A 12,494-nucleotide genomic window follows, 5' to 3' on the forward strand; every position below is an offset into this window, starting at 1 on the left:
ATTTTATGTTTGATCCAAGTCCTTTTATACTTTGGTTTTTCCTAATTTAAATATTTATATCTGGGCTGGATTTTCCTAAATGGACTAATAGGTTTCTACTTTGGCTTTTCCCCAAATGATCAGCCCATTTTCTTAAAACCAGTCATCAAATAAAACAACTTTTCCTCATTGACTTGAATACAATCTTCAGCTTATACTAAACCCTAATAAATACATGGGTGTATTTCTGAGCTTTCCATTTAATTCCTGTATGCATCTATTCCTGGCTTCCTCGGTACTATACTACTTCAATTATTATAGCTTCTACAAAACAAGTTTTATTATCTAGAGGTAAGGCCTTGCCCAGAACTCTTTCTTTCAAAATATATAGGCTATTTTCTTAGGTGATCAAGTTTTTTAAAAATTATAGTTTTAATTGGGACTGTGTCAAGGTTTTTAATAATCTCAGGAGAATTGATATTTTCATAAATGCTCTCCCCTTATTCAAGTCTTCTCTTAAATTTCCCAGAAAAATTTTTACCTTTTGTTTTATCCTACTTAAAAATTTTTATAGTGTTTCATAAGTGGAATATATATTCTAAAGGGGCTTCCCCGGTGATTCAGATGGTAAAGCGTCTGTCTGCAATGAGGGAAACTCAGGTTCGATCCCTGGGTTGGGAAGATCCCCTGGAGAAGGAAATGACAACCCATTCCAGTACCCTTGCCTGGAAAATCCCATGGACAGAGGAGCCTGGTAGGCTACAATTCATGGGGTCGCAAAGAGTCGGACACGACTGAGCGACTTCACTTCACATCACTATACTCTAAGCACTGTTTTATCACTCTGATAAATGGGATCTTATTTTTTATAAAGGTATTCCCAATATACAGAGATGTGAGGAGTCCCCGAGATCATCCTCAAGCTCAATGGTTCACTAGGACTCCTATATAGGACCCAGAAGTTATTATACCCATGGTTATGGTTTATTTCAGTGAAAGAATAGAGAGTAAAAGTAGGAAAAGGAAAGATCATATGGGGCATTTTCAGAGGAAACCAGGCTCAACGTTTCAGATATCCCCTCCCAGGGAGCCACACTGAACCCGCTTAATTTCTCCAGTAACAATGTGTGACCACCACATGCAAAGTGTTGCCCATCAGGGAAGTTATCCCAAGCAGGCTCGAATGCTTGAGTTTTTTACTGGGGTTATTCATGTAGACATGTAGCATTGTCTCACAGATTTGTTACCCAAGTTCCAGACCCCAGAAAGAAAGCAGGTGTTCCCAAATCACATCGTTAGCATCAGTTATTTGAACAAACTGGTATAGCAAGGCTCAAGGCCTTGAGCATGGAAAAATATTATTAGACAGAACATTCCAAGATCTCAGCTCCCAGGAACCAACCAAAGGCCAGTCCTGAAAATGGGCCTTTCTTGGGAAAGTGCAGGGTTTGTGCAGGGTTTGAGCAACCCAGGCTGCTGAGTTAACCCTTTCCTATATAATAGGAGCATTAATGATTTTTATATATTTATATTAGCCAGCTATTATACTGAACATATTTGTTTCTTTTTTGTTGATTTTTGTAGTCTTTCTACCTAGACAGTCACATAATCAGTGAACCACAGCAATTTTGTCTCCTGAATTCTGATAAATACCAGAATATATTCTTGTTATTATATAACAGAATATATTCTTGTTATATACCAGAATATTTCTTTTTATTAAAGCATTTGCTGGCATTTCCAGAACAATGATGAATAATAGCAATAACAATGGGCATCAAGTCTTGTTCCCATCAATTCTGGAAATGTTTCAAAGTTAATTATCATATTGATGTTGGTTTCTGGCTTATGTTCTTTGTCATGTCATTTCTAATTTATTAAAAAAATTTTTTGAGGGGAGGAAGTTCATGGCAGTCCAGTGATTAGGACTTGGTGTTTTCATTGCTGGGGACTGAGTTTGATCCCTGGTCAACAAATCAAGTCTCACAAGCCTTGTGGTGAGGCTGAAAAAAAAATTTTTTTTAATGAACATCTGTGAAGTTTAATCAAATGCTTACAGAGTATCAGTCAAGATAATCATACCTAACATGCTCAAGGAAATAAAATGTGACCTAAGAATTTTATACCCAGTAAAACTGATCTTCAATGATAAGGGGTACAAAGGATTAAAAAATGGAGTGAGCATATGGAAAAAATCATACACCTTTAAAACTCTTCTAATTATATTGGTGGTGGAAATATTAGTAATAGATCAATATTTTGAGATTGCTATATATAATTTAAAATAAGTAAGTAATTACGAGATACTGTAATATCCTTTGTGTCCTTAAGAACTAGGATTTTTAGCAGGAATAAAAAAGGAGATACAGATAAATATAGAAGAGATAAATTAAAAATCCTTATAGCTGAATTTTAACTGAAAGCGTCAGTATGAATGCATCAGATATTTTATTTAACATACTGTTTTTATTTGTTCTATCCACTGAAGAGTCTTAGAAGAAATAATCAGCCCATTAGCAGTAAGCATCTCTGCTACCCAGATTGTGGCACTGAAATTCCAATTTTAACTTCAAGACTTCTTGAAGAAATGACAAATTCCAGGTCTGGGGAAAGACCTGTACAAGATGAACCTGGAATATAATGTCATATTAGATAGCAAAAAAGTTGTCAAAGACTCAAGATTCACATAAAAAAGCTCCCATTGGCAATTACAAATTGAGTTACAAATTGGATAATAATCTCAATGGATTGAAACACAGAAAATATGCTTAAATCTATGAATTCATATTGAAACTTAGAGAAAAGAAAGTAAATAATCACCTTTTGAGGGATGAAAGGGAACCAACTCATTGTTTTGAACACTGTAAATAAAGGAGAATAATCAAGCAATATTCTCAATATCAGCAGGGTCAGTATCTAACAATAAAAAGTACACACAGATCCACCACTTTAGAGAAGCTGAAATGAAGTTGCAGAAAAAAGAAAAGAACCCTCAGAGGTGGAAATTGCATTTCATATTTCCTTTCATATTAAAAAAGAGGTACTAGAACTGAATAGCATAAACAAGCCTTGATAATTTGAAGGGGGAAATGGGATTTAAATAATCAACAATGTGAACATGCCAATCTTGATGGTTTATCTTCTAGAACTTTCTTGAATGTCATTGGCAACATCAGCGGCAGCATCAAAATATTTATTAGGCATGTGATTAGCTACAAATTATACAGAGTTAAGTACTGCTTGAATGAATTTGACAGCACCATCTCTGCCTCCTAGGGAACATTCATATAAGGCACATGTCACAACATATGAAGAATTTCAAAGACACAATGATTGCCATTAACAAGAAAAACATACTTTTTGGCAACTTCCAGGGCACATTACTTCTTTCCATCATTGGCAAGACTTTGGCTGGAATTCTTTTGGATCAGTTACTACTCAGTGATGGCCACTGTTACTCCCAGAATAACTGTGGCTTTAAACCACAGGGCAACTGACATAATCTTTGCTCTATGTCAGAAATAAGAAAAATACAGAAAACAGCCTGAATATTACTAAACTTATTGACTGCACTGAAATTTTTTATGTTGTCTGTAGACCTCAAATATGAATTACTACATTGCTTTTTTGATTACAATTTGTCAGGATCTAAGAAGCAAGTAAGACTGTGCACCTTAATTAATCAACACTCATTTAAACAACTACTATGCACCCAGCCCTATGCAGATTATAGTTATTTATATGATTATTTAATTATGACCTCTCCCAAAAGAATATAAACTTCACATAGAAGAGTCTGAGGCTATCTTGCCCACTACTGAATTCTCAGTGCCTAGCACAGTGCCTGGCATATATTATTAGATCCATAATAACCACTTGCTGAATGAATAAATGTACAAGGGAATTACAAGACACAATACTTACATTTCCCCACTAGAGAGAACAAACACAAAATAATATCTTATCATCTAGATTAATCTTCACAGTTTCCACTGTCTAAGGCAGTAAACCCTTCATGGATCACAGCCTTGGGGTGGTCAAGAGGCTTGTATAATTCAATGAAGTTATGAGCTATGCCATGCAGGGTCACCCAAGAAGGACAGGTCATAGTGGAGAGTTCTGACAAAACATGGTTCACTGGAGGAGGGAATGACAAATCACTCCAGTATTCTTGCCGCAAGAATCCCATGAAGATATGACACCAGAAGATGAGCTCTCCAGATCATAAGGTGTCCAGTATGCTACTGGGGAAGAGCAGAAGGCAACTACTAATAGCTCCGGAAAGAAAGAAGAGGCTGTGCCAAAGCAGAAATAATGCTCAGCTGTGGATGTGTCTGGTGGTGAAAGTAAAAAACAATATTGCATAGGAACCTGGAATGTTAGGTCCATGAATGAAGGTAAATCGGATGTGGTTAAGCAGGAGCTGGCAAGAGTGAACGTCGACATCTTAGGAATCAGTGAACTAAAATGGATGGGAATGGGAGAATTTAACTCAGATGACCATTATATCTACCACTGTGGGCAAGAATCCCTTAAGAGAGATGGAGTAGCCCTCATAGTCAACAAAACAGTCTGAAATGCATGCTGTACTTGGGTGCAATCTCAAAAACGACACAATGTTCTTCGTTCATTTCCAAGCAAACCATTCATCATCACAGTAGTCCAAGTCTATACCCCAAACTGATGCCAGAAAAGCTGAAGTTGAACGGTTCTATGACCTTCTAGAACTAACATTAAAAAAAATATGGCCTTTTCATCATATTTCATCAAAAATATGTCCTTTTCATCAACACCAAAAAAAATGTCCTTCGGTATTTCATTGGAATGCAAAAGTTAGAAGTCAAGAGATACCTGGAATAACAGGCAACTTTGGCCTTGGAGTACAAAATGAAGAAGGGCAAAGGCTAACAGAGTTTTGTCAAGAGAACACACTGGTCATAGCAAACACCCTTTTCTAACAACACAAGAGAAGACTCTACACATGGACATCACCAAAAGGTCAATACCGAAATCAGACTGATTACATTCTTTACAGCCGAAGACAGAGATGCTCTATAGTCAGCAAAAACGAGACCTGGAGCTGACTGGCTCAGCTCATCAGCTCCCTATTTCAAAATCGAGGCTTAAATTGAAGAAAGCAACATGGATGGACCTAGAGACGATCATATTAAGTGAAGTAAGTCAGAGAAGTATCATACCACTTATATGTGGAACCTAAAAAAAAAAGATACAGATGAACTTATTTACAAACCAGAAACAGATTCACAAAGAAAAAAACTTATGGTTACCAAAGGGATAGCAGAGAGGTGGGGGGAGAGATAAATTAGGAATTGGGGATTCACAACTACACACTACTATATATAAAATAGATAAACAAGAACCTAGTGTATAGCACAGGAAACTATATTCAGTATCTTGTAATAACCTATAATTGAAAAGAATCTGAAAAAGAATATATATGTATATAATATATATAAGAAGAATATATATATATATTTTATATATGGGATTCCCTGGTGGCTCAGAGGGTAAAGAGTATGCCTGCAATGCGAGAGACCTGAGTTCAATCCCTGGCGCAGGAAGATCCCCTGGAGAAGAAAATGGCAACCCATTCCAGTATGCTTGCCTGGGAAATCCCATGGATGAAGGAGTCTGATGGGCTAAAGTCCATAGGGTCACGGAGAGTTGGACACGACTGAGTGACTTCTCTTTCACTTATATGTATGTATGTATGTATGAATCACTTTGCTGTACCCTTGAAACTAAAACATTATAGATTAACTATACTTCAATTTTTAAAATGGTTTTTACAAAAGGCTATACAGATTCATGGTTTTGATTCTGATTCACATCATCCATAAGTCTCTGGTTTTCCTGGAAATATTAATAGTCAAAAGAAATCTCCCAGCAATTACTGTAAAATAATAGCAGCACCAGCAGAGAAGCTATGTATGAAGTGGCTAAGAGCACAGACTATGAGCTTGACTCTTACCTCTACCACTTTCTAGATGTGTAATCTTGAGCAAGTGGCTTAGTCTCTACCTCATAGGGTTGTGAGGATTAAATTAGCTAAGATACAGAATGTATTTAACACAACGCTTGGCTTATCAGAAATGCTCAGTAGGTGTTGCTTTACAATTGTAATGATACGTATCAAACAAATACCATGTTCCAGGAGCTACTAGGCGGTTCTGTGTCAATTCTCACAATAATCTTTTGAAGAAGGTACCATGGTTATCTGGATTTTGCCGGATAGGAACTAAGCAGAGAGGTTATGGCCACATATGCATGGCCACATGCATACAATAAGTGGCAAAACTGAGATTCAAACCCAGACACTCTGGCTCCACAGCACAGGACCTCAAACTATGCTGTTCTGCCTCCCACATGCTTGAGTTGATCATGTCCATGTTTTGTTGTTGTAGTCCTTCTGTCTGACTCTTTTAGTGATCCCATGGACTGTAGCCTGCCAGCATCCTCTGTTCATGGGATTTTCCAGGCAATACTGGAGTGGGCTGCCATTTCTTTTTCTAGGGGGCTTCTTGACCCAGGGATTGAACCTACATCTCCTACATTGGCAGGTGGATTCTTTTACCACTGAGCCTTCTGAAAAGCCCCATATCTATGCTTACTGTAGGCCAAAAAATGGCCCCCTCACCCATGCAAATGTATTCATATAAAAAACCATCTTTGCAGATGTGACTAACTTGAGGATCTGGAGATGAAGAGATAATCCTAGATTATACTGGTGGGCTCTAAATGCCATCACATAAATAAAGGAGGGGCAGACAGGACATGGAAGCAACCTAGATGCCCATCAGCAGATGAATGGATAAGGAAGCTGTGGTACATATACACCAGGGAATATTACTCAGCCGTCAAAAAGAATTCATTTGAACCAGTCCTAATGAGATGGATGAAACTGGAGCCCCTTATACAGAGTGAAGTAAGCCAGAAAGATAAAGAACATTACAGCATACTAACACATATATATGGAATTTAGAAAGATGGTAACGATAACCCTATATACAAAATAGAAAAAGAGACACAGAAATACAGAACAGACTTTTGAACTCTGTGGGAGAAGGTGAGGGTGGGATGTTTCAAAAGAACAGCATGTATACTATCTATGGTGAAACAGATCACCAGCCCAGGTGGGATGCATGAGACAAGTGCTCGGGCCTGGTACACTGGGAAGACCCAGAGGAATCGGGTGGAGAGGGAGGTGGGAGGGGGGATCGGGATGGGGAATAAGTGTAACTCTATGGCTGATTCATATCAATGTATGACAAAACCCACTGAAATGTTGTGAAGTAATTAGCCTCCAACTAATAAAAAAATTAAAAAAAAAAAAAAAAAAAAAAAAAAAAAAAAAAAAGGAGGGGCAGAGGCACACAGAGGACAGACATTGGTAGAAGACCATGTCAGAGCCTGTGGAGGGAGTGTGGCCCTGACTACAGATTGACTTCAGACTTCTGGCCTGCAGAACTGTGAAAAGTAAATTTCTGTTGTTTCAAGCCATCGCATTTATGGAAATTTGTTTCAGCAGCCCTAGGAAATTAATATAATACTCTATCACATTCTAGAACCTATATACCTTGTCCCATTTGTCCTCTTAATAAAAATTTATTCATATATTTATCTCATTTATTGAAAGTCTGTTATGTGCCAGACTCTATTCTTGACGTGCTGTGCTAAGCCATTTCAGTCGTGTTCAACTTTTTGTGACTCCATGGACTGTAGCCCGCCAGCATCTCTGTCCATGGGATTCTGCTGGAGTGGGTTGTCGTGACCTGCTCCAGGGGATCTTCCCAACCCAGGGATCAAACTCACTTCTCTTATGTTTCCTGCATTACCAGGCATGTTCTTTACTACTAGAGTCACCTGGGAAGCCCCCTATTCTTGATACTAGGGATAAAAAAATAAAATAAACTCCCTACTTAAGGAACATTGGGGAAGATGGACAATAAACATGTAAACAAATAAGTTGAGAAAATAATAAGCACAGTGAAGAAAACACAGTGAAAAGCAATAGGGAATAGCTGGGAAGAAAGTTCCGTTAGGCAGTGGGGTCAAGGGAGCAATCTCAGAAAGTAAGACATTAAAAACCTCATGATGATATCCCCACAAATAAGAGAAGGAAGATGCTCCCAACAGAGGGAACAGGGCAAAGATCTGAAGCCAAAAATTATCTTGGCATATAAGAGGAAATAAAAGAAGGCCAGTATGGCTGGAGAGTGATGAAAGAAGTAGAGAAGAGTAAGAAATAAATTTAGCAAGGAAGGTGTGGGTCACACTATGTAGGATATTTCTATCAATTATCTACTGCTATAGTAATGCTGTGAACACACACAAAACTTCATCCTTATAGCCTGTGCTTCTGAGGTCAGCTGGGAGTCTGCTAGGCAGCACTTCTGACCTCAAGTGACTGACTTGCTCTACTGTCTGGTGTCTGAATGGATGACTGCTGAGGATGGCCTCAGCGTGACAACTGGTGCTTTGCTCCATGTGGCCCTCTCTTCTGCAGGCTGGCAGGGGAATGACCTCATGGTGATGGAAGAGGTTCAAGAGGGAATCCTCCAATGTACAAGACTGCTTCATTAGTTAAAGCAAGTCATCCACCCAAGGCCAGAGTCAAGGAGTGGGCAGGTGACCCTACCCAAGTTGGGAAAGCAAAATTACATGGCACAGATATAGGAAACAATGAACAATTGAAGCTAACAATGCAAGTTTCTGCAGGTATGTAGGGTCTTGATAAACTTATGAAGATAAACAATTATTTTCCAAATGGGATGATAATGCATTACAAATATAGGACTTAAGAAAAAGAGAAGGGTCTTGAAGAATATTTGAGATTTAGATGCATGAATCAGGGCTTCCCTGATAGCTCAGTTGGTAAATAACCTGCCTGCAATGCACAAGACCCTGGTTTGATTCCTGGGAGGGGAAGATCCACTGGACAAGGGATAGGCTACCCACTCCAGTACTCTTGGGCTTCCCTTGTGGCTCAGCTGGTAAGGAATCTGCCTGCAAAGCAGGAAACCTGGGTTCGATCCCAGGGTTGGGAAGATCCCTTGGAGAAGGGAAAGACTACCTACTCCAGTATTCTGGCCTGGAGAATTCCACAGACAGTCCATGGGATCGCAAAGAGTCAGACATGACTGAGCGACTTTCACTTTCCGATGGGTGGAGGGACAAAATGAGGGAATTCTAAGAGTGGAGAATGACATGAACAAATTTATGAAAGCAGAATAGAGTGCTGTACCTAAATAGAAAGAAAAGAATGTCACGTATATCAAGATGCTTCTATCTTGTCTAATCTCCATCACAAACAGAAGAAAATGAAGTAAAACAACTGAATCTCATATTCATCCTACATAGTAGAAACCACTGCTTTTAAAAATGTCATGAGAGTATAAAGTTCTCTGTGATTACCAGGTATGTCTGAGGGCTAGAGACAGCCATGAAGAGTACAAACATTAGGATTCCTAATATGTGTGACAATGAAGATGCAATGCAGTATTCACTGAAATGGTGAAGAAGCCTAAAATTATGAATAAACATATACAATACTTTTTTTTGGTAACCCAATGTTAAAAGCTATCATCAGATTGTTGTTTTGGAAAGATGCTATCATATGTCTCCAACATTGCCAAGAATCAAAACAATATCCAAGGATTAACTTTGAAAGAAATTGAAAAATTTATCCAGAAACATAATCTCAAGTATGTTCATATAACTCTTGATGTTAGTTGTATCTTGATTTGTGGCATTAAGGTTTTAAGGCAATTATCAAGATATCAGTCTAATCTCTAAAATCTGGTAGTGCACAATTCACTAGTTCTGGCTCTTCATTTGGCTCTTTAAACATGCTATTAATTCTGCTTATACGACTCTAATAGCAACATCTCATCTCATTATGAGACTCAGAGAAATGCCAGTCCACTAGCCTTCATAGACAAAAATGAATTCAAATTTTTATACAATTAACTAAAAAGAGGAAAATGCATGCAAGGCAGGATCATAATTCAAATATATATTTGCAATATAAATATTTAGATCAACCCACATTAAGCAGTTGCAACAGTGGAACAAAGCTTGAGGATACCAATATTCCTACTCACCTGGTCTCATATTCACTGAACTAATTCCGACAGAACATCACCAACTCTCTCCACATCTACCATCTCCCATCCCACAAATCCCCCGCATGATGGGAAGAACCCCTACCTATCTCCACTGTTTGAGCAAAACTGAGGAGTGTTATGGCCTCCACAACTCTCAGCTGGGCCCCATGCGCATGAAGAGTCTCTAAACACTCCCTGCAAGGCTGGGTTCTGGAAGCCTTCAATCTCTTCTCTGAACCCTCAAATTAAGGACAGACTCAAACTGATTCTTTCTGGAAAGAAGAGAGACAACAAAGTAACCAGATTCAAACTCTTTCAAAAGTGTAACCTCCTAATTCCACTGCAGAATTCTGAGTGGCATATATGCCCACCAGGAGATATCTTTCTCTGCCAACTACATAAACATCAGAGAGAGAGAGAGAGCATGAACCCCCCTTCTAAGGAAATGCCAGGACTAATTCTCTTGCCAACCCAATCTACCACTCCATATACCATTATTCTTTCTCTCCATCTAAATGTGACCCACTCCAGCCGTCTATCTCCCCCATACTCTCATCTCCAAACAGCTCTGTGCTTCCCCTCCCCTTCTCCAGTCTATGCACTATGCCTCCCGGGTAATGAACACCCTATGGCCTCCATCTCACTGATCTTTTTACCACCACACATATTTAAGTGTTGGGCATGGGGATGAATGTCCTTTTTACTTCACACTGTCAGTAGCTTGTAAAACCTTGTTAGTTCAATCCCTCAGATTCAGCAATGCCACTTCTTTCTCTTCCTTATCATCATGCTATATTTTCCATCTTTAAATAGAAATTTTCCCTTGGTGTCACACCCCTTTTCTGGATCCACAGCCTAATATTTCTACATTCCTCAGTGTAAATTACTGGCATGCTGTCTGTATTCACCATCACCACTTTTTCTCTTCCCATTCTTTCTTAAATCCTCTCCTATTGGTATTTGATCATTACCAGCATTGAGAAACTTCATTAAGGTCACCAAAGGCTACCACACGCCCAAATCAAAGATAAATTCTCAGTTCTCATCTTATACACTCAGCAGCATTTGGCACAACTGATGCCACTGTGCTTTTCCTCACTTACTAAGACAATCATGTTTTTTCTCCTTTATTCATTTAATGTGCTGAATTTCATTGAATTTTTTAAAAAGTTAAACCATTTTACATTGCTGAAATGAACTTTACCTCATCATGAAATGTGATCTTTTTCATAAAACTACGTGAAGGTGAATGGGTTTTGCACTGTATAAATCTTAGAAGGAATTCTAAGTTTACTTATATTTTTTGATAATGTAAGTGAGCAATCTTTGCTTTGGGACTTACAAAATTAGCCATTAAGAAATTCAGGGTTCTCAGTAAAACAATGACCAATCTCTAATTTGGGGTGCGCTAAATTTATTGGCATCACATGGCAAAGATATGTTAATTGAAGGAAACAGAATTTTGACAAAGTGATTTACAAATATATAGTGTTAGTAGTAGTTCTTTAAAAAATTAAGATTTCATTTGATATAAACTTTTTGCCTTTCCAAGGCTTTCTGAACCACCCAAGCCCATCTGGCAATAGTTTTTCTTCTTCAAAGTTCCTTTCTACCACTTGGGGACACTTAATTTTCAGCATCAATGGAAAAGAAATCTACTATGCTCCATTGCACATCAGAGTAACCAATGTTTAAAAAAATTATCATTTAAAAAAATTGGAAACTATCTCCATAATTAAATGGTTATGGGAAAACCTCATAATGTTCAGAGACTATGACAATTTAAGCAAAATAAAGGAAAACATTAACTAACTTTTCTGAACTGTCAAAATGGTTTGGATTTGGTCCCAATTTTGGGTGAAGATCAGCCAAACCAATTCATCTGGTGGAAACTTAAAACAAAATACATAATTGCTAATATTTATTACACTTCCAGAACAACAGCTAAGAAAAAAAGGTTACCATTAATAAGGACTTTTGTAGATTAAACAACAATCTCCAAAGCAGGTTCATACCCTGGGAAACAAACCAAGGCACAATTAGCTACATTAAAAAATAAAGAAGCCAGAAGAGCAAAGAAGTCAGAGGACTTTGAAATCTTTTATTTATAAATACACTCTCAGGAAATATGTGCCTAATTAGATTTAAATAGTCTCCAAGAGAATTAGCAGCTAACTATACCCATCTCTGATCCAATATAAAGAAATCAGAATATTAAACACTACCATTTAAGAACTTTAAATAGAGCCCCATAACATGAGTTTAAAAGGAAATAATTTAATACGCATATATACATACACATTTTGTGTAAATGGATTCAAACTCACTTGCAGAGAGAATTTTCCACTGAAGAATGAACTGAGACATCCATTTTCAGCAATATGGCAG

The sequence above is a fragment of the Cervus elaphus genome, chromosome 22 (assembly GCF_910594005.1).
Source record: "Cervus elaphus chromosome 22, mCerEla1.1, whole genome shotgun sequence".
Classification (NCBI taxonomy): Eukaryota; Metazoa; Chordata; class Mammalia; order Artiodactyla; family Cervidae; genus Cervus; species Cervus elaphus.